Source organism: Sinocyclocheilus grahami, unplaced genomic scaffold, assembly GCF_001515645.1.
Source record: "Sinocyclocheilus grahami isolate Dianchi unplaced genomic scaffold, SAMN03320097.WGS_v1.1 scaffold88.1, whole genome shotgun sequence".
NCBI lineage: Eukaryota > Metazoa > Chordata > Actinopteri > Cypriniformes > Cyprinidae > Sinocyclocheilus > Sinocyclocheilus grahami.
Window position 1 is genome coordinate 1,529,626 of NW_015505267.1, and position 21,596 is coordinate 1,551,221.

At 38.1% G+C, this 21,596-nt stretch overlaps 1 protein-coding gene and 1 long non-coding RNA gene across 2 annotated transcripts in view; one reads left to right on the top strand and one right to left on the bottom strand.

Annotated features, from left to right (window-relative positions):
- Positions 1-21,596, top strand: part of LOC107587031 (tetraspanin-9-like) — a 73,275-nt gene that overhangs the window by 22,126 nt on the left and 29,553 nt on the right. The gene's annotated exons all lie outside the window — the stretch shown is intronic.
- On the bottom strand, positions 60-19,682 carry LOC107587032 (uncharacterized). Its single transcript, XR_001609427.1, has 3 exons — positions 19,672-19,682; positions 12,900-12,902; positions 60-132 (listed from the first exon to the last, which is right to left on the bottom strand). It is a non-coding gene; the product is annotated as an uncharacterized lncRNA (long non-coding RNA).

Sequence of the window (21,596 nt, forward strand, 5' to 3'; positions counted from 1 at the left end):
TCGAACTGTTTATGGAGTTTTTCTCCACAAAAGCAGATATTTAGCAGATTGTTCATGCTGCTTTTTGAAAAGTGAAAGTGGAGGGAGACTGGTGTTGTAAAGCTCCAAAAATGACAAAAAGCACTATAAAAACTATTTCAATTCTTCAGAAGCCATATGATAGCTGTGAGTGAGCAACAGACCAAAATTTACTGAAAATCTACATATGGGTTTGAAATAACATGAAGCTGAGTAGCTGATGACAGAATGTCTTTTTTTTTTTTTTTAAGCAAACATGTATTTTGTTTCCTAAAATACTTTGATGTGTGAAGTGCTCAAATGAAGTCTGGAAGTTAAGCCTATTTGCATTAAAGCTATTAATGGCTGGTTGGTTATTAAGATGTGTAATTATAAATTTAACAAAAGTGAAAATGAGGCTTTGAGACTGTTGTAGAACAAAATTACATACATTGTACTATCCCATCGGAGAACGGTTAAGACAAGCTGCTGATTGTGTGTGTGTGTGTGTGTGTGTGTGTGTGTGTGACTGTGTGTAATATAGACAGGGAAATAAAAGAAAATAGTATGATAACAGTGTAAATTTAGCATTGTTGCTGAGTGAGAAGTTGAGATAAGCAGCGGGGGTATCTTGGGGTGTTTGTGTAGTTAACGGTAATTATCTTTGATAAGTCTGGAAATCTGCCTTTCAATTGATTAGTGGACAATCTTTCACCCTCTGCTGTGTTCAGCTGTTTTTCAAGTGTCAAATGATTAGAACTCACACATTTAAAAAATATGCCTGTCATTATTGTCCCATTACTTGTTTGGAATGACGTACTACTTACTGAATTCTGTATATACTGAATCAGTTTGCACTATGCAGAGAAAATTTTTTTTAAACAGTAGCATGCTTGTCATTGTGCATGCTTATACTGTGTTACAGTGCATTTAATTTGAAATGTTTCTTACATTCCTATTTAGAAATATGCAAAAGCACTACTTGAAGTTGGATTTCAAAGCTGAAAAGATGGCAGTGCAGGGCTCGCAAAATCTCAAGCACGACATTCAGGGGCTATTGTGTTTTCCATTCAGGCTACCAAAATGCATCACCTGCTCAAAGGCCTACCAGGGATTTTGAAATTTTGCTTGAAATGTATCAAAGTTCCTTCATGACAAATCAACAAACCTTGCTCCGCAAATGTTTGCAGAGGCAGGTGTGTTAAATAATTATCTCTTGATGAAAATGTTTTAAACAGTAGCATGCTTGTCATTGTGCATGCTTATACTGTGTTACAGTGCATTTAATTTGAAATGTTTCTTACATTCCTATTTAGAAATATGCAAAAGCACTACTTGAAGTTGGATTTCAAAGCTGAAAAGATGGCAGTGCAGGGCTCGCAAAATCTCAAGCCCGACATTCTGGGGCTATTGTGTTTTCCATTCAGGCTACCAAAATGCATCATCTGCTCAAAGGCCTACCAGGGATTTTGAAATTTTGCTAAATTTACATTTTTTAAATTAAACTCTTGAAATGTATCAAAGTTCCTTCATGACAAATCGACAAACCTTGCTCAGCAAATGTTTGCAGAGGCAGGTGTGTTAAATAATTATCTCTTGATGAATTTACATCTGCAAAACAAATGTTAGCATTGTATAGCACTGTTCATCCTCTGCAAATTTGTTTGCCAGGAGATTTTATTGTTGACACTCAAAATCAGACACCTGCAAAGTAAATGGTAGTGGATATAAGATATAGGAACTGGAATAGCATACTCCTATCCTGTCCTGTCCTGTCCTGTCTTGTCATGCCCTATGCTATACTTTATTTTTTAATGGCAGAAATACTAAGAACATACACTAGAATGCTAATCTGAATTTAGGCAATTTCTCACTTTAGTTGTTGAATCTGACTCCGCCTACTGACACCTGTGCAGCCACAAGTACATTTGCTTTCACATTCTTCAAAGATGCACACAAACAAGATTGACTATCATCTCGGGCCCGGGTAAAGGGCCAGTGGGACAGCTGGTGGTAAGAAGTATAAGGAACACTGCTGGCCCTCTTCCTATTAACTAATCACAGTTTATCGCAAGTGACATAAAGTGGGCGGCATGCCTGCAGAACCACTGCTGGCGTTCCCACCTGCAAGACTCAATAGAGGATGAACAAAGGGGAATTAAAAGGAGGAATAAATCTGCTGTGAATGTTCCCAAGGATGCCAATGCATGGTACCGTTAATTTTGTTTGGGCCGATCCCAAACAGCCCCCCTTCAGTGTCATTTTCCTGAACATTAGAAAATGAATAAACAGGCAATGAATGCACCTCCTGTGACTCCATCAGAGCTCCTCCTTGGTTTCATGTCTTGCATTTGTGTGTACTGTGATAGATAGAAAGTGAGAGTGAGAATGAAGAAGCCCAGTTTTGTTTTCACCGGAGATACTGACAATGGATAAAAGATCCCTGTCCGTGTCTCCTGTCTTGTCATGCCCTATGCTATACTTTATTTTTTAATGGCAGAAATACTAAGAACATACACTAGAATGCTAATCTGAATTTAGGCAATTTCTCACTTTAGTTGTTGAATCTGACTCCGCCTACTGACACCTGTGCAGCCACAAGTACATTTGCTTTCACATTCTTCAAAGATGCACACAAACAAGATTGACTATCATCTCGGGCCCGGGTAAAGGGCCAGTGGGACAGCTGGTGGTAAGAAGTATAAGGAACACTGCTGGCCCTCTTCCTATTAACTAATCACAGTTTATCGCAAGTGACATAAAGTGGGCGGCATGCCTGCAGAACCACTGCTGGCGTTCCCACCTGCAAGACTCAATAGAGGATGAACAAAGGGGAATTAAAAGGAGGAATAAATCTGCTGTGAATGTTCCCAAGGATGCCAATGCATGGTACCGTTAATTTTGTTTGGGCCGATCCCAAACAGCCCCCCTTCAGTGTCATTTTCCTGAACATTAGAAAATGAATAAACAGGCAATGAATGCACCTCCTGTGACTCCATCAGAGCTCCTCCTTGGTTTCATGTCTTGCATTTGTGTGTACTGCGATAGATAGAAAGTGAGAGTGAGAATGAAGAAGCCCAGTTTTGTTTTCACCGGAGATACTGACAATGGATAAAAGATCCCTGTCCGTGTCTCTTAGGCAACCCTCGATAGGTGCACTTCATCTTTTATTCATGTCTTTAATGTACTGTTGCTCTGCCTGTGTGCAAGAACATTCTAGCTTGCTGTTAATTAACATCTATCATATGTACACAGTGATTCTCAAAGGTGCAGAATTCATATCTTTATTTTGGGTTTGCGTTGTAGCTTCTTCAACACTAGCAGGGTTGTGGGGTAGCTGGGGATGGGGTCACAGTTGTCGATGGTTGTTTTTTGAAGTTGACTAGTTCAACTAGAATTTTTTCAAGCAGTGCTTGAATAAGTGTGCTGACAGTGTGTTGTGCTTTGGCTGTTTGACAGTTTGCATTGTAACACCGCCTCAAAGGAGTTGTCATTCATCCCCTTTAAAGCACATACTGTACTTCTTTTGCCAAAAGACATTTCAAACTAGTAGTTTAGCCGTTTTTAACACATTTTCAGCAAACAGAGATTTAACAGTACAGCCTTACAATTGAATGAGCAACACTTTTTTATAAGCGTTGTTTGGAAGTATTTATTTTAGTGAGTCGTTTGTTTGAACGGTTTGATTCAGTGAACTTGTTCAAAAAATGATTCACAGGTTCATTTGAATCATCACTTACCTGTGTTCCTAGAACTCTTTGTAGTTTTACACAATCTTTCTTGTAGCAAAATACATATTTTAAATGTAATGTTTATGATATAATATTTATAATGTATTATAACAAACAGATATTTAACAGTACAGCCTTACAATTAAATGAGCAACACTTTTTTTATAAGCGTTGTTTGGAAGTATTTATTTTAGTGAGTCGTTTGTTTGAACGGTTTGATTCAGTGAACTTGTTCAAAAAATGATTCACAGGTTCATTTGAATCATCACTTACCTGTGTTCCTAGAACTCTTTGTAGTTTTACACAATCTTTTTCTTGTAGCAAAATACATATTTTAAATGTAATGTTTATGATATAATATTTATAATGTATTATAATAAATATTTAGAAATAATTATTTTAGTAATTTGTTAGTCATTTGTATTATTGTAAATATTTATATTATGTCGTTTTTTTATAAATATGATATTTATTTTTGTTATAAATATTTGGAATTTGTCATGTTTAGTGTAAATATGTGCTTTAATTTATTATGTTAGCTTGACTGTACTTGACCTTGTATTTAGGCAGTACTCAAAGTCCAACACACAGGGTTTAAAGTGTGCACTACATCTATATAGCGACTGCTCAAATGTTAGGCAAATATGAATAACTACATTCATTCCTTCATGCAGTTATTAATATTATACTTTTTTCCATAGGTATGAAGTTGCATAATGACTTGGATGCTTGCAAGATTAATCATCTGTTAAAATGATCTTCCCCAGTCCCCTAGAATCTATGTACTGTCTCTGAACTTTGCTTACAAGAAAATTATTAAAAGGCCCAAGCCTTGCTCATTCGCGAGCAGCGTCATGTACAGAAAAAAACAACTCTCTCTGTAATTCATCTTCCATTAAAGAGTATTAATCGCTGGCCACTGCTTGAGAGGGCATAGAACTGTTGTGACTAACAGGAGAGGCCGGTAGCTCGACACTGTGTCCTAAATTGGATTTGGCTAAATCCAGGGAGAGAATCCATTGTTTATCTCCTCTAGAACAGCAGAGGAGGATTATCTTCAGGCTTTAGGGGAGGGTACATGCTCCAGGTGTGAACAACCAAATAATTTAATAAAATAAAGAGGTTAAGAGAAACCTTGAGGTTCATTCGCCTATAGGGAGCCGAGGCCACTTTATGAGGATGAATATAGTTCATTTATTTCCACCAGAGCGTGTGGTCCATTATACTGCAGTGTTTTTTCTTTGGTGGCTCCCAGAGATCCCCATGTGGCAGGTGATCACAGTGAATGTAGACTGGATGGATGAAGTTAAGCTGGGATTTAGCACTGGCTTGGTTCTTAATGACCCAAGAGGGAATAAAACTTAAATCTTTTTGCAGATTTGGGAACGTGGATGTCTTTGTCAACAAAGGGTTGGAGGGAATTTGCCTGTCTGTGCAGATATTGTATCATGCAAGATTGATTGTGGTTTATTTTGTAATATGAAAAATTAAAGAGATAGTTCACCCAAATATGAACCAGTGTTATAATGTCAGTGAGATACTATCATAGTTTTTATTAATATTTGAAATTAGTTTTATTTTCTGTTTTCAGTATAGTTTTAAAGTTTTTTTGTCATTTTTATTAGTTTTATTAATATAGTTTTATTAATTTTATTGCAGTTTCAGTGTTTTTTTAGTACGTCAAGTTACAATAAATAAAAAAATTAGAGATGTTGCCTTAGCAATAGCTGGAAAAAAAAGTCATTCCAAACTTGTATGACTTTGTTTGAAAATGTCTTTCCATGTTTTGTTGTCCATTGGTGTTATTTTGGTCTCCATTGACTTTCATTATATGCACAATAACAGTTGAAACATTCTTCAGAACATCTCCTTTTGTGTTCTACAGAAGAAAGTAATTCCTACAGGTTTGGAACGACATGATGGTGAGCAAATGATGACGACTACTAGGTAATGAATCAATTCTGTACACAAAAAGTCAATGCCAAGAAAACAATTGGATATGTGATATAGCTGACAATGGCATTAAAATGAGCAGCCTAACAGGTGTAGGAGGAGGGTTTAGCAATGGGCATTGCAATTAAGTCCATTGTGATGAGAAAATAATCAGTATGTAGAGAAACACCAGTCGCGTATGTTGTAATTATGTTCAATAATGAGTTGTAGTATATCGAAGTGAACTAGCAAGTCCCCGGCCTTTAGTTCACTGACTGGAATGCATATTGGACTATTGATTTGATTCTTTATTAGTGTTTGGAAATTCATATGGGACTCTCTCTCTCTCTCTCTCTCTCTCTCTCTCTCTCTCAAAAAAGAAAAAAAAATCCAGCCTAACAGGTGTAGGAGGAGGGTTTAGCAATGGGCATTGCAATTAAGTCCATTGTGATGAGAAAATAATCAGTATGTAGAGAAACACCAGTCGCGTATGTTGTAATTATGTTAAATAATGAGTTGTAGTATATCAAAGTGAACTAGCAAGTCCCCGGCCTTTAGTTCACTGACTGGAATGCATATTGGACTATTGATTTGATTCTTTATTAGTGTTTGGAAATTCATATGGGACTCTCTCTCTCTCTCTCTCTCTCTCTCTCAAAAAAGAAAAAAAAATCACCCAATTCTTTCCCATTTCCTTTCTCAATTCTTTCCCTCTCTCCTTCTCTTTCTGTGATTTTTAATTAAAACTGCATCATGGATCAGAAGGCATATGCTAATGAAAAAGATAGTGGAGTGAGAATGTAAACAGCATGTTCAGATCTAGAGGGATATTCACGTCTTTGAACACTGGCTATGACACCGTTAGTCGGTGAATGTGTCTATCTCCACGCAAAGAAATCCCTTGTGTGTGTAAATGACTTGAGGCTCAAATCCAGGAATTCATAATGTGTACATACAAGTCATCATCTTTTCGGAGGTTCACAGTAAACATGGATTCATAATTTAGTCTGAAGACATACACATGGGCATTTGTGTTTATGATGCAGTGGAGCTTCTAATGATGTTTTATGCACAGTTTGTCTTAGTGTTTTCTATTTAGGTCCATAAGCCATGCCTTTTATAAAACAGTCGCAGTTGCAGTGTTCTATAATATCATGTCATTCAAAAGTTTTTGGTCAGTAAGATTTTTTTTTATGTTGTTTTTTTTTTTTTATGATGTTTCTTATGATCACCAATGCTGCTTTTTTATTTTATTAAAATATAGTAAAATTGTGAAATGTTGTTTAAATTTTAACTAACTGCTTTCTGTTTTAATATATTTCATATGTCATTTATTCCTGTGATGGCCAAGCTGAATTTTCAGCATCATTACTCCAGTCTTCAGTGTCACATGATCCTTCAGAAATCATTTTAATATGCTGATTTGGTGCTCAAGAAACATTTCTCATTATTATAAATGTTGAAAATAGTTTTTGTGGAAACCATGATTTTTTCAGGATTCTTTGATCAATAGAAAACAGTGTTTATTTGAAATATAATTTTTTAGTAACAATGTAAATGTATTTGTCATTTTTGATCAGTTCAGTGGATCATTGCTGAATAAAAGTATTCATTTATTAAAAAAAAAAAAAAGACTGACCCCAAACTTTTAAATGGTTGATGGTTGTTTTATCCAATGCCAGAGCTTAAATCTGGTGTCATCAAACATAATCTTCTTAACACTTTTGCACATCTATGACTGAGTTAATATGTCTAAACAGTTTAGTGTTTATCAGCTCTGATTTAAATGTGATATGTCATTACATGCCTTTTTTCTTCAGATCTTTGATGGTTTAATGGCGTGTGTATGATTGAAAGACAATCACCCCGTGTAATCTGTGATGCTTGGGCAAAGACCCATAAAAATCAATGTTATCAATATTAGTGTACCCTCTGTGGAGAGAACAGAGGGTACACTAATCATGGTTCTGCTAATCAGTATTCATTCTTTCATGAGTATTTGGGTTTATTTCTGGAAATCTTTAACGTCTTAGCATCTGATTACCTTTCTGAGCGCAAGTCCCAAAAAGTTACATTCCTGAATTCTGAATAAGACAATTCGAGCACCGTTTTGAATCTTGAGAGCTTTGAAACTGTATTGGCTGCCAAGATTATTTACATTAATTTGACAATGAAAACACTTTCATACAGTATGGTATCAAAGGAGATAGTCAAATACAGGAATATGTTGACAGGCTTTGGAGATCATCATCATAAACTAATGTGTCACTATCACAGATTCCTGGAGGGTTGAAACATTATAGTCCTGAGTTCTTGACATATTTCTGAGGAACTCCTGCCTGGTGCAGACTCAGCAGTAAGCAGCCTCTCCAGAGGAAGAGTAGTAGTAGTACTAGTTAATTCGTGGAAACATACAGACTTCAAGAGGAGTGGGGAGGATGACAAATAATGTCAAATTGCAAATATAGCCTTGAAATCTGCCTGGCCGCCTAGAAGTGATACAGTCATGTCAGAGTGAATGCACCGGGTCTGATGGATGAGGCGGTCGGCCCTGTTGATCACAAGAGCTCCCATTTCCCATAATAGATCACAGTTCAGCCCGAGAGGCCTGGGTCTCTCAGAACGGGCCCATAAGTTCAGGAAACGAGCCTCGGAGGCTGACACATGAAGGGTAGTCTTTCTGTTGAAAGTCAGTCTTCCAAAGCCTTTAAAACGTGAAGATAAAAGGTTGGTGAAGGTTAAACCTCTAAGTTGCTGAGAAGTTGACATCTTACTGAATCAAGTAAAAAATGATCATTTTAAAGATAAGAAGAATTTCTGTTTGAATCTGCTTCGAGCACAGTAGTTGAGAGATAACTAAGCCGACAAACCCTCCTGGAGATTACTTCAGCCAACACAAACCCTCCTGGAGATTACTTCAACCAACACAAACCCTCCTTGAGATTACTTCAGCCAACACAAACCCTCCTGGAGATTACTTCAACCAACACAAACCCTCCTGGAGATTACTTCAACCAACTAAAACCCTCCTGGAGATTACTTCAACCAACTCAAACCCTCCTGGAGATTACTTCAACCAACACAAACCCTCCTGGAGATTACTTCAACCAACTCAAACCCTCCTGGAGATTACTTCAGCCAACTCAAACCCTCCTGGAGATTACTTCAGCCAACTCAAACCCTCCTGGAGATTACTTCAGCCAACTCAAACCCTCCTGGAGATTACTTCAGCCAACTCAAACCCTCCTGGAGATTACTTCAACCAACTCAAACCCGCTTCGCTTTGTGAAATGATTTACCAATTTTGGGGGTGAGCTGAATCAAAACATTTAAGTCTTTGGGATGAATCAAAATTACTACTGTTACACTAGTAGGGCTTTTGAATCTTTTGATTTAGTTCTGATTCTAATTCATTTCATGTTTTTGGAATGAACTGAATCAAAATATTCAACTCTGGATGAATCAAGATCCCAACTGTAATAGTAGTTGAGAATTTGATTTATCCCAATGACTTGATCCTTTTGAGTCAGTTCACCTCACAGACTTTCTATAGGCAGTATCCGCTTTCAATGGGATGGACTCACATGCCTAACTGAACGAACAACATGCCCTTTCTGTTCAGTCATTATTTAGTCCTTCAGTTGCCTCAGTTTAGTGTCAATCCACTCACTCTCAGTGTCCTGGGTCTGACACCTTGCAATCCATTTGCTATTTTGTCTTATACACTTCAACTATATTAAGCGTGTAACTTCAGAACTTTCTTTAAATGAAACAGACACTCGCGTACTCTGGTGAAACCTTGTGGTTTAACGTCCTTCAGTCTGACAAAAGTGTCCAGCATATTTCAAAGGAAATGACATCAGACACCCAAATGTGGTGGGAATTTCTGTGAAGTAGTAGTGTTGGTTGAAGAGCTTCACAGCACTCATTCTAATATGCTTGTCAGGAGAAGGCCATCGAGTCACAATCTCCTCATCTTGAGCTAAATTAAGACAAGTGCCTCAGCATGTTCTACTTAAGTCATTCTGAAAAGCCTAGACAGACTGCAAATATTAATATTATATCACAAGCTTTCACTCATTCCTTTTAGGACTTTCTTTCTTTCTTTCTTTCTTTCCTTTTGAATAACAATTTTCTTCTATTTTGTATAAATTATAGGATTTCCTCAAGGTTTTCTATCAGGAGGCAGGGCGTGAGGTGACTGTCCAGATTTTAGATGGCACTGAAATTGCTTTCTACAATAATCATACAGTGATTGGATTTTGGGGCATCATGGGAATTGCTAGCCATAGAGAACTGTCAATTTAAGCGGACTCTGGGGCTTTAGTGTCTTGTTAGAGAAAGGTGATTATAGTATTGTGTTTTTTTTCCCCTTGCTACTCCTGTGGTCATATAAACTGATTTGCACAGACTTTTACCTTATTGGTTAGACACACCAAGACGATAAACTGTATGTAATGTCCAGTCGATTAAAATATTTTGTTAATCAAATTAATTAGATTATGAATATTGAATGAATGAATAGTTTAAAAAATAAAAATAAAAGTCTAATAAAAAGTTTTTAAAAAATGTGTTTAGCAATTGATTTTTTAAATGTTGATTTGATTTATTTTATTTAATTCTAATTTAAAAAAAAAAATTTTATTTGAAAATAAACTTTTCATTTTTAAAAATAAACTTCTGTTTTAATTGACAGCCCTACAGCTGACTAAGTTAGCTTTTTTATAAACTTTGAGGCCTGGGGACGGATTGCTGCTGTTCGTGCGTCGTGGAGTTCAATGGCTGGTCGGCATCCTGGCACAGTCAAGGTGGGCACTGGTGGCCATGTGCGCACACTGATCCTCTCTCTGGGTAGCGGGCACCACATCAGACTTTATGTAATTGCCAATGTTTAGCCAACATTGCCTTTTCCGGATTATACATGCCATGCATGCTAGGCTGGACCAGGCCATGAATTTAGCGCCAAGCTGCTCTGCAAGCAACAGCTTCTTGTTGGCCCAGTGGGCTGGTGCTTAACCTTTGAAAGAAGATAAAGGGAATATTCAGATGAGTGGGGTCGAGATCATCTGATGAGGAGTCTGCTGAGGAGTTTTTTATTAAATTAATCTAATCTTCCTCTACTCGTCGCTTAATCGCATTAATTATTATTAGTTGATTCTCTCCAAAAGCGTGCTTTGCACATTAAGTTGCTGAAAAATGGTTGCTTGCAGCACTGGTGATGTATTCAGTGTGTTTGTAACAGCATTTATGACAGTGAATCTTAGCATTTCAGGTCTTTGCCTTTAAATGGCGCTGGTCTCATTATTCATTGCATGAGCGTGGTGAAGACTAGGTGAGATGTGTTCTCTAAACATCATTTATGCGTGGGACATGCCTTTTGAACATGTGAAAACACCTTGGGAGCCAGTGTTTGCGTACGTATGTCTCGCTAATGAATGCATGACTTCTTCAGATGTGTTTTTTTCTGAAGAGGGTGCCAATTTGACAAGGAATGAAATGTCGTCACACTATAACTGGTGGGGGGGTGGGGGGGGAGGATCCTCTACCCAATCTCTACTGCATATAATCTGAGATGATCAGTGGTTTTATTTTAGTCATTACATTAAAAAAAAAAAACCTGCTGTGGGAAATTCTGAAATATAATTTAACTGATTTGATTTGTTCCTGACTCAGGGTGTTGTTGTAATCGCATAACACCGCTTTGTAGAATTTTAATGCGAGGTAGACATGTATAATTCGTAGCCCTACGTAGCCAATAAACTCCACAGACCGGCCTAATCGCCTCACCAGCTGCATCAAACATGGGTGTCAGAAATCCTCCTGAAGTAGCTGCAGCCAGATTAGAACACTCATCCCACACAGACACGTCTGCTTGACAGGTGCGGCGGTATAGATTTGGCCAAGCATTAATGGAGACCATCTCTCCTCTCTCTCTCTCTCTCTCTCTCTCTCTCTCTCACTCACACACTGACATTAAGGTCAGGAGTGAGAAAAAACAGAACGAACATAAGGTGCTTTTTTTTACCCAGATAGACACTGTTAATCCAGAGATATAGGAACCATCAGAGAACAAAAGCATGTCTGTTGTCAACTACTCTCTGTAGGGCTTTTCGTTTCTTCCTTAAACTTTGCTTTTTCTGTGGATGAGCTCTAGGTTTCTGCTTTGCCGCAGCTTATATTTTTGTTATTGCTATAGTCCAAAATTGAGCCCACAGTAGAAACAAGTTAATGAAAATGTTTATTAGATTCATTTAACTGGAACCCTATCGATCTTTGAGTGCTTTCAGGAAGAAAATGAAGAGAAGGCTAACAGAGCGGCTTTTCCTACTTTCAAAGCATGTGGCTATAATTTACCACCTGAAAAACATAACTTGAAGTGAAGTGAAAATTCTAAGCACTAATATTTATCCCTAAGCCCAAGACATATTTTCTTGTTCCTAATTACTACTTAATTTATGATACTGTGAATAGATTTTCTCATTCCTTTTTTACAGATTCAAAATGGATATATTCAGTTTACTGCTCTCACTGTAATTAAGCATAAGTATTTGTCAAATTCCTAGTTTGGAATCTATCTATCTATCTATCTAGATAGATAGATAGATAGATAGATAGATAGATAGATAGATAGAAATATTGATAGAACGATATGACGATAGATAGAAATATTCATAGAATATGTCATCAAGAAAGTAAGAGAATTGTTGCAACCCTAATTAGTAACAATAAATAAAAGTTGAATCTCCAGTGTTTTTTTTTTCATGCTGCATTTGTGTTTCAAGATTGATTGATTGATTGATTTTTGCTGCTTCAGTCTTGGTCTTACATACTATTAATTTATGCACTTTATCATTAGTTTAGTTTCTCACACAATCTACTTGTGATATATGTACTTCCTTGGTTACACTGAATTTAATATGAATTAATGGGGCATTTGTTGACTACTGATAAAATTCTTTGGCATCCAAAATTGAGAATTGTTTCCCATGCCTGAGGCTTTATTGTTTGGCCTATTAAGTGAGCCCTTTTCGACCCTCTGTCAGAGCTGGGATCTAAATTTAACTCCCATCAGCTGAGTGTCTGGCTGGACTTCAGATGACCTAACAGTGTGATTTGGGTTATTGAGGCCACATGGCTTCAAAGTCAAAGACGTGGTCAACAAGACCTTCCCTGTCAAATATCTGCGGCTTCTGTTTCTGCTGAAACGGCTGTTAATTTCTTCCATTTTTACTGGACAACTAGCTTACAAACTCTTGTCACTGTCCCGTAGAGATACATTCTTTCTGCTGTTCTTAAACAGTGATTGAAGTGCTTTCCAAAAACAAGCCTTCTCAGCAGAATTGTTCAAGGAAAAGTTCAATTTTGATAGAGTGGGTGCTTTTTGTGTCTTAGGCAGCATTTTACATTTAAAAAAGCACTAGCCTCACTTAAAATAGAGGCTTCAGATCGTCAAATATAGATAATTCATGGATATTTTGGCCAATCGTCAATGTGTCTGCCATGTCATGTTCCTCAAATTGTTGAACCAGCTGAGAGAGAAGCAAGACCATAGATGGCAGGGACGGCCAAGTGTACACATCCAAGAATTTTCCTAAGAGGCCCAGTGAAAGGAAGCACAGGTGACTGGCCCCTAACCTTCGACACATGAACCTGTCATGAATATGACCTCAGCTGACCGTGGCTTACATCATCTTGCACCAATCAGTTCCGGTCCAAAGGGAGGAAGCTTCTGTTTTTTTATACGGCTTGTGTTAGAAATGCTGATATGGTGACTAGGGCAATTTGTGACTGACAAACGCCAAATGTAACACGTTGACTATGCGCATCAGAGCACACGAACTACATTACGTTGTGTAACTTTATTTTTCAGATTTTTGATTATCATGAAAAATATATATATTTTATATTTATAAATATTTTATTTTATATATATAAAATATTAATCATCAATAAATCAATGTATTTATATTTATGATGTATTTATATCAATGTATTTTTATTTTTCATGATTGTTTTTTCCCTACAGTATACAGTACAATTTATATTTAAATATAAAATGTATCATGTATAATTTATATATATATATATATATATATATATATATATATATTGTGCAAATATGATTCATTCATGAACATTCTAACTGATGATTGGGCAAATTACTTTTTTTTGTTTTTTTCCAAGTTTTCATAGTTTATCCTCTCCCTGATTTCACAGTCTTGAATGCACATTGTCAGCACAGTTGTTGGTTCAGTTATTCTGCACCAGGCAAAGAACTCTCTGAGCACTTTTAGATCCCATCTAAAGGGATGTATTTTGATTATGACGTCTATTCATTACAAAAACCCTGATTCTGAAGTATGGAGAAACAGACAAAGTTCTCAAATTGAATTTGCTGTGTGCAAAAAAATATAAACGACAGTTGCCTTTTTAGTCATTTAGATTAGTCTGATCCTGTCACAGCCATATGTTGGACTAAGTCAGCATTCCTTCATAAGCGGTTCAGTGGGGCTCTGTGTAATCAATGTGACCTCTCAAGATTCTTCTCCCTGTCACACAAATTTCCCTTTCCAGGAAGTAGGTTAGCAGGGACCAGAGTTTCTATGTGCGAAAAGCCCGGTGAAGGATGTCCGGCGCCGATGACCATTTGCTCGCGCAAGTTCAGGAGGCCTTTGAAGAATAGATTGCCGACAGAGGTACGTCGGTTTAGGGTTACTTATGTCCGTGCATTAGATTCACTTCACGTGGGACTTCTAGTTACTGTACAGTACCGTGGGCTGCTTCTCACACAGCCTGCTGAGATGGAAAGACATGCTGGCCATGTGAACTGCATCAGAATAGATCAGTGGTATCAGACGGATGTGGAATAGAGGCCAGTCATTCCAGACTCTCTGCTACCTACAGCCATTACTTCCCTGTGGGCCTCTGCTAGTCACACCAAGGTTGTTTGAATGGGGAAGTATTTTCCATCCTGAATTTCAAACCCGTTCATAGGCTTGAAGTTGATAGAGAAATCAGGTCAGAGCTGTTTGATTTTTGCACTTCCAGAGCATATTGAAATATCGGCAGCTCTGAAGGCTTTGATTATAACTCCACGCACACACACACACACACACACACACCTTTTCCTGTTGGTATGTAATGAATATTAATTTCCGTCGTATATTGCTCTCTTATCTGGCTGTCCCGATATGAGTCTATATGTACTCTCTGCCTTTGCGTCTAACCAATTGCCATACGCTAGCTTATCTGCTACGGTCTCAGTAAACAAAGTTACAAACTCCTTTCTCTCTGAAAGTCACCCACATTGTAAAATTAACCCTCTTTTGGTTTAAAAAAACACTAAGGTTATGTCCTTTCATGTGGATGTCTGCCTTTCCAGAAATGTTAATTAGGCAGGCTAAGTCTTAGAAGCTGTCAGAATGTTTACATATTTGATGATGACTGCTTTGGGTGAAAAATGTCCAAAATAAATAAAATAATATACAACTGAGAGGTATAAATATATTCTTTTTATTTGGAACTATATGGGTGCCAACTGAAATATTATTCATAGCGAATGAATGTCTTGGAACATTGCAAAAGTATTGCATCATTGCAAACACAGCCTCACATTATTCAGCACTTCAGTTCCAGTGATTTATGTTTAAAGTCATTGTAAAATAGCCAATATATGCTACCGATAGGTATGTATCTCTGTATGAAACATTTTCACCATATCGAATATCCTTGCTTGGTATATTGAAAATAGGTTAATGTTTCATCTGAGGCCATCATCAGAGGGATTTGCATAATTTATTGTTCAGATGGGACCCCTGACAGGCATGCCATATTTTGCCAGTGGTCTATGCCTTGGCAAACACCCATCATCAGCTACGGTATGAGGGTCAGTCCTTACATACGCACTGCCACAATGCCATGCTGAATTAATCTCTCATGCTGTCATTGCCTCGTTGAGCCAAAATCTGTGCAGTGCTTGTGTGCAGAGCGTGATGCCTAACTAAAATTGTCTCAGGATGGAGTCTTTGGGCAATTGCAGGTTTGCTGTACTAGTATATTAGATGTCACTTTGCTATTACTGATCACAGGCGCTTGTTGAGTGTGTTGATGCATGTGGTGTTACAGCTGGAGGAACGCTTGTTTATTTAGCGTCGACCAATTTCAGCTCTCCTCCTACCCTAGACTATACATCCTACTCTTCATCCCTTTGCGATTCACATGCTTGGCTTACAGAACGTTAACAAAACAGATGCAGACGACCTTGAAGCGGACGAGAGTGGACTGATCAACTGTGATATCAAATGAATCTCCAAATATGGCATATTTTTAAATGCTGTTATTCTGCCCAGCCTTTGAGTAGAAGTGGATATAATGAGTATTGATTAATTCTGCACCAGTCATACGGGAGAACAGGAAGCTCATAAATTTCTCCTAACTCCCTGCCCCTGACCCTCATGTTAACCTCGCCGCAATAAAACGAAATTGTATTATTACAACAAGGCAATCACAACCTTACGTTATTGTACGCCTGAGGTTGATGTTATTGACTTGACCAGAAAACGGCAGTAAGACATACACATGGCTTCTCTATTTATGACCAATTTCTCGCACCCCCGCCCGCCCATGTGATCGGTATCTAGATATGACCTAGAGCAGGGGTGCCCAACCCTGCTCCTGGCGATCGACTGTCCTGCAAAGTTCAGCTCCAACCCTAATCAAACACACCAAGCAACTAATTAGGGTCTTCAGGATCACTTAAACATTAAAGGCAGGTGTCTTTGATTAGAGTTGGAGCTAAACTTTGCAGGACAGTCGATCGCCAGGAGCAGGGTTGGGCACCCCTGACCTAGAGGGTCATGAGTGGGTGTTTGATAGCCGCTTCATCATTGTCCTCTTGTGTGACTTGGCTTCCCCGCCGCTTCATGGTGGAGGTCACCCTCCATATCATATTACTGGATGGGCTTCAGCATGGACATTACTGCTAGGGCGGACATGCATGAGCTCATTCGGTTTTCTACCTCTTCTTCTCTGATGGCCCTATTATACTTCATGAATAGGCTCTGTGATTCATACAATACCTCCGCTTTATGAAAGCCATCCAGATACGGAGGCGTCTCTGAGACATGAGCATTGAGTGACAGCTATTCTTCCTGATAGACAGGCCTTGTATTTTCACCAGAGTGCCAGAGTAATTAGCATGTTACTGACAACTGACAGGAATGTGTCTTGAGAAGGTGCATAAAATAGAAAAGGGATTTTGTCTACCATTAATTCCAACTTCTTTTCAGGTCTAAGGTGAGCTATGTGTGTCTGCTGACTGTAAGAGAAAAAACGGACACATGAATTGACTCTCAGGCCAGGCCTAATGGGAAAGCTGTATGCAGAGGCAAATATCTTCAGACACTTGCATGCATACACATGCAGAATATATCCTTTTGCTTATCCAAGCTAGGCCTTGTGGGAATTAATATAGAGTTCAGCCTGAAATAGAGAGCATGACTGAGATGGAGAGAGCAGGAAGATTGCAGAAATTCAGGGTAATATTTGGATGCAGGATTCGCTCAAGGGCGTCCTGTTTCTCCTTATCACATAGAGCGGTAGGGGATGTTCTAAAGATAAAATCAAAACATTAAAACCTTTATCTTATCACACGATGGCAAAGTTATTTTCCTAAAGATGTTTTTGGCTAAAGCTGATGTTTGTCCTTAAAGGATGAAAGTGTGATTTTAGGGTTGTGTTCTTAGGACCTTGAGGCTGGTTTTCATGGGAAAAGTCTGCTTGCGGAGTTCGGGTTGTTGCTGTCTCAGCATGCTAAGCATTCCCATAGCACCCACGGCGGCTTTAGTGCCTCATGCATACAGATGGAGCCGCTTTCTCATGGCCTGTTTACGCTCAGAACTGATTACCTATAAACTAAAGCTAGTTTTGTGTTCACAGAAGGTAAGTAATGATTGTTGACTTTGTATGTTTGTGTTAGTACACCATCACATATGCTTACATGTCGATAAATAGATAGTTAAACTTTGACGAATAGAATGTTTAAGAACAGCATTTATTTGAATAGAAATCTTTTGTAACATTATAAATGTCTTTACTTTTACTTTTGATCAATTTAATGTCCTTGCTGAATAAAAGTATAAATTTCTTAAAAAAAAAAAAAGTCTTACTGAACATTGGTGTATAGTAATGTACGTTTTAAGAAATACATAAAAAATCTAGAAAACAAGTAGTTACAACTTCAGAAAAAAAAGAAGCTGCATATATCAATCGTTTGACTGACTTAAATCTACTTAACACGACAAAAAGTGATGAAAAATAGAGAGGGAGCAAGAGAGAGAAAGGTTTGTTGTATTCTGCACGCATGACAAATAGTGTCTGCCAGGACAGCATTCGCTTGGTGGCATGTGCAGTGCAGGAGAGAGACAATTAGTCTGAAAAACATGCTGTGTAATGTTGAAAACAAGCTGAAAAGCAGTCAACAGTGAAGCTGAGGCTTGTCACCTTGACGCTGGCAAGAATTCATTGTCAGTGTGCATCAGAACAAGTGAGCATGTCACTAATTTTTTTAAAATAATCTTTCTCACTTTCTCTTTATGATGTTATAACTAGCAAAAGTAGATGCATTCTTCATTTTTAAAGACCTCGCTAAGAGTCCCGGGCTTCTACTTTCCGCTGTCATGCAAAGTGCCTATTGATTATGCTGTATGTCTTTGATAGCATATTTCCTCTCTGTACCAGGGAAAGAGAGATCATCCTTTAGCACTTAAGTGGATGTGCATATTTAGCAGCTCTGGTTCTGCGGGGCTGTGTAATGCCATGATGTGCATTGCTGTGTTGTTGTAGCTGCAGTGTCTATTGTGTTGCGTGATAAAAGCCCATACATTTATTTACATCCTGTTGGTGTGCATGTAAAACATGCAAGACATACAAAACACATTCATCCCAGCTTTGAATGATTTTGTTGGTCATTACTGCACTTCTAACACTGAAATCCTGCATAGACGTCACGCTTCTGAGAGGATTAATATAATAGCTATTTTAGCATTGATTCTGGTTTGGATTTCAGCCACTTAGGCTTCGAGTGTGATTGTTTTTCAAAACTGGAGTTACATGAGTGTAGAGTACTCTCCAGATGAGTGTCAAGAGGGAACTTGGGTGGGAGATTGAAGTACTTCAAATAAATACGTGAATAGAATATTTCATCATCTCAGCTTCTTTGCTCTGTAAAGCCAAGGTGAGCGAGTCCAGCTCACCTCTCCACCACCTTCTGATGAAATTTCATCATCACGTTGGTTTCAGACAGAGTTGACAGGTGCTAGTCTGCGTCTGCACGTCAACTTTTTCCAATATCATTCTATTTTCTATGTGACCTGGTAGTTCAAACAATGTTTTTGAATTAAAAATCAACTTAGAAACCACAAATGGTTGCTTTGGGGGATAGATAGAGGATCTGTTTGCCCAGAGCTCTACGTCCTTCAAATGAATCAATGGAAAAAGAATGCTTCCTGCTCATGACTTTGTCAGGTAGACGAGTGAAATGCTAGAAGAAGAACAGAAAATATGCATTGATATCCCAGTTCCTCCAAATCCCAGTCTGTCTTATGTTTCCATGAAGCTCAGGTCTATGTTTGCAGGCAGCCAGATAACACACCATTCTTGAGAGTGAGGGTGGCAGCAGGTCTCAGATTAGGAGATGGATGTGCACATCATGTTGAATAAGGGAAAAATTCCAATAACCAGAGCTGTTCCTCTAACACAACAGTCTCTGCCATGATAAAACCCTTTATTTATATTAAGGTTTAGGATTTGTATTGCTGTTCACAGTGAAAGATTGTTTTTTTAAGGTTTTAGTGAAATTTGCATGTTTAATGCAGGCAATCTGTGAGAATTTCGTGTTCTATAATATCCATTGTATCTATAGTTAAACTAACATTTTTGTAGTATAGTTTCAATTCTTAAAATGTATGCAGTTCAAGACACATTGTGATGTCATTGCCTCGTGTGTGTCTACTCATTATGTGTTGTCCTGTTGTTGAAGATAGAATATTGACGTGAGGGTGAGTAAATGCTGACAAAGTTTTGGATGAACTATCTCTTTTAGCCATTACTATAGAGATTTGAGGTCTTGTAAAGTAAGTGTCATTATTTCAGCTCTGCAAATGTGCTGGACTTGTCCTCGGTCATCTTTGGTCCTCTGAGTCCAATACTGCTCATGTTCTTGGGCTCTTTAGACCCATATCCGATGCTCCTCAGTCCTAGCTCTGTCCCAACATCCCCTCTGGTTGGCCAGGCCTTTGTCTCTTCCTGAGATAAGAGTGCTGCTTTTTCAAGGCCGGACAAACTAGTGTTTGCTGTTTGTTTGCCCAGAGCAGAACATCTGTTTGTCTTTGGGAACTGAAAGCACTATAGCTCTAGCACCATTTGGACTGTGTGTTTATAGCCCATTAGAGCCATTTTGATGATGTGTTCAAAGTCTAGCACAAATACAGACAACTGTGGTCCCAATATTTATTTTATGAGACAACGAGAGGATAATAAAGAGTATTCATTCTTTATTGGGTCATTTATGTATTACAATTTCTTAACCGTAAACAAAAACTTTCTTTTTTTAATCATCTCATTTACAACTTCTCAGAGAATTGTATTGGTAGTCACGTGATGTACACTATTGTTCAATAGTGTCAGTAAGATTTTTCAATGGTTTTTAGTCTCTTATTCTCACCAAAGCTGCATATATTGATCAAAAATACAGTTAAAACAGTAATATTGTAAAGTTAAGCTTTTAAATGATAGTGTAAAAAAAATCACGTCCATTGATGGTCAGTGGATGGGGATGTTTTCCTTTATCACACATTATATCTCTCATCTTCTAGATTTGTCTCCTCTATCCTAATTTCAATCCATAATTAAAGAGCCTGTAGTCCTCTTAAGTATTCAGTTGAGCTGCCAGATATCTGTGGAGCAGAGCGGCACAAATTAGCCAACAGAAATAGTTTTCTCCCTCTCCTGCTCCAATTCCTGTTCCTTCTCGTCCTCCGCTGTGGTGGCAGGTCTCAGCTGAGAGAGCCGGCTGCTGATGGGCAAAGATGTTTCAGTTGATTTTGAGTCATCGAGCCCATTTAATGTCAGATGTGAGATTCAAAATAAAAGTTAAAAGCACCAAACTTCTGCTTCAATGAAACTGGTGTTGCTACATTAATTCTCACTTAATATTTTGTTTGTCTCAGAAAAATGTCACATTGCCCAAATTAGCGTTGCCTTTTTATGTTAACATTAGGCTATTCTTTTTCCTCATCATTACTTGTAAAAATCATATCTATATCAATGAATACATACACACAAGCTCTCAAACTGTTTGTTTAAAATCGGCACAAAGCAGTTTTCTGTCAACGTGACGTAATTTCACTCAATTCCATCTTCCCAAACGATCCTGTATGAAACTTTAAACTGTAAGTGTTGCTGTTTAATCTTTCTATAGTGCATCTGTCGGCTTTTAAGGCTCACTACTGATTCTCTTCAGCGGTACATTTTTCCCACAGTTCTGCTGCATTATTCACCGTCAAGCTTCTCTTTGAGACACTGCTACAGCAGACCCGACTTTCTTCTTCACTGTGGGGGGGAGGGGAAACTGTGGTTTCCCCTTCCCTAAAACGAGGGGTTTATTCGAAAGCAAAGACAATGTGAATTTGTCATGACTGTTTACAGCTGTTTTTTATTATTAGTTTACTAAAATCACTCATGTAAAGGAGCCAAGAAGACAGATCGAGTTTGGGCTTTACAGTCACAGTTCTTTTTTTCCCCCATTTGACTGAGACAGTAGGATCTTTTGGTTCTCATTAATTCTCCAATAACTGCCGAAAGAAGCTGCAGGCAACCATCTGAAGAGCAGCAATTTGGACCCATCTTTCTTGGCTTTGTTATCTGTATCTGGGCTTG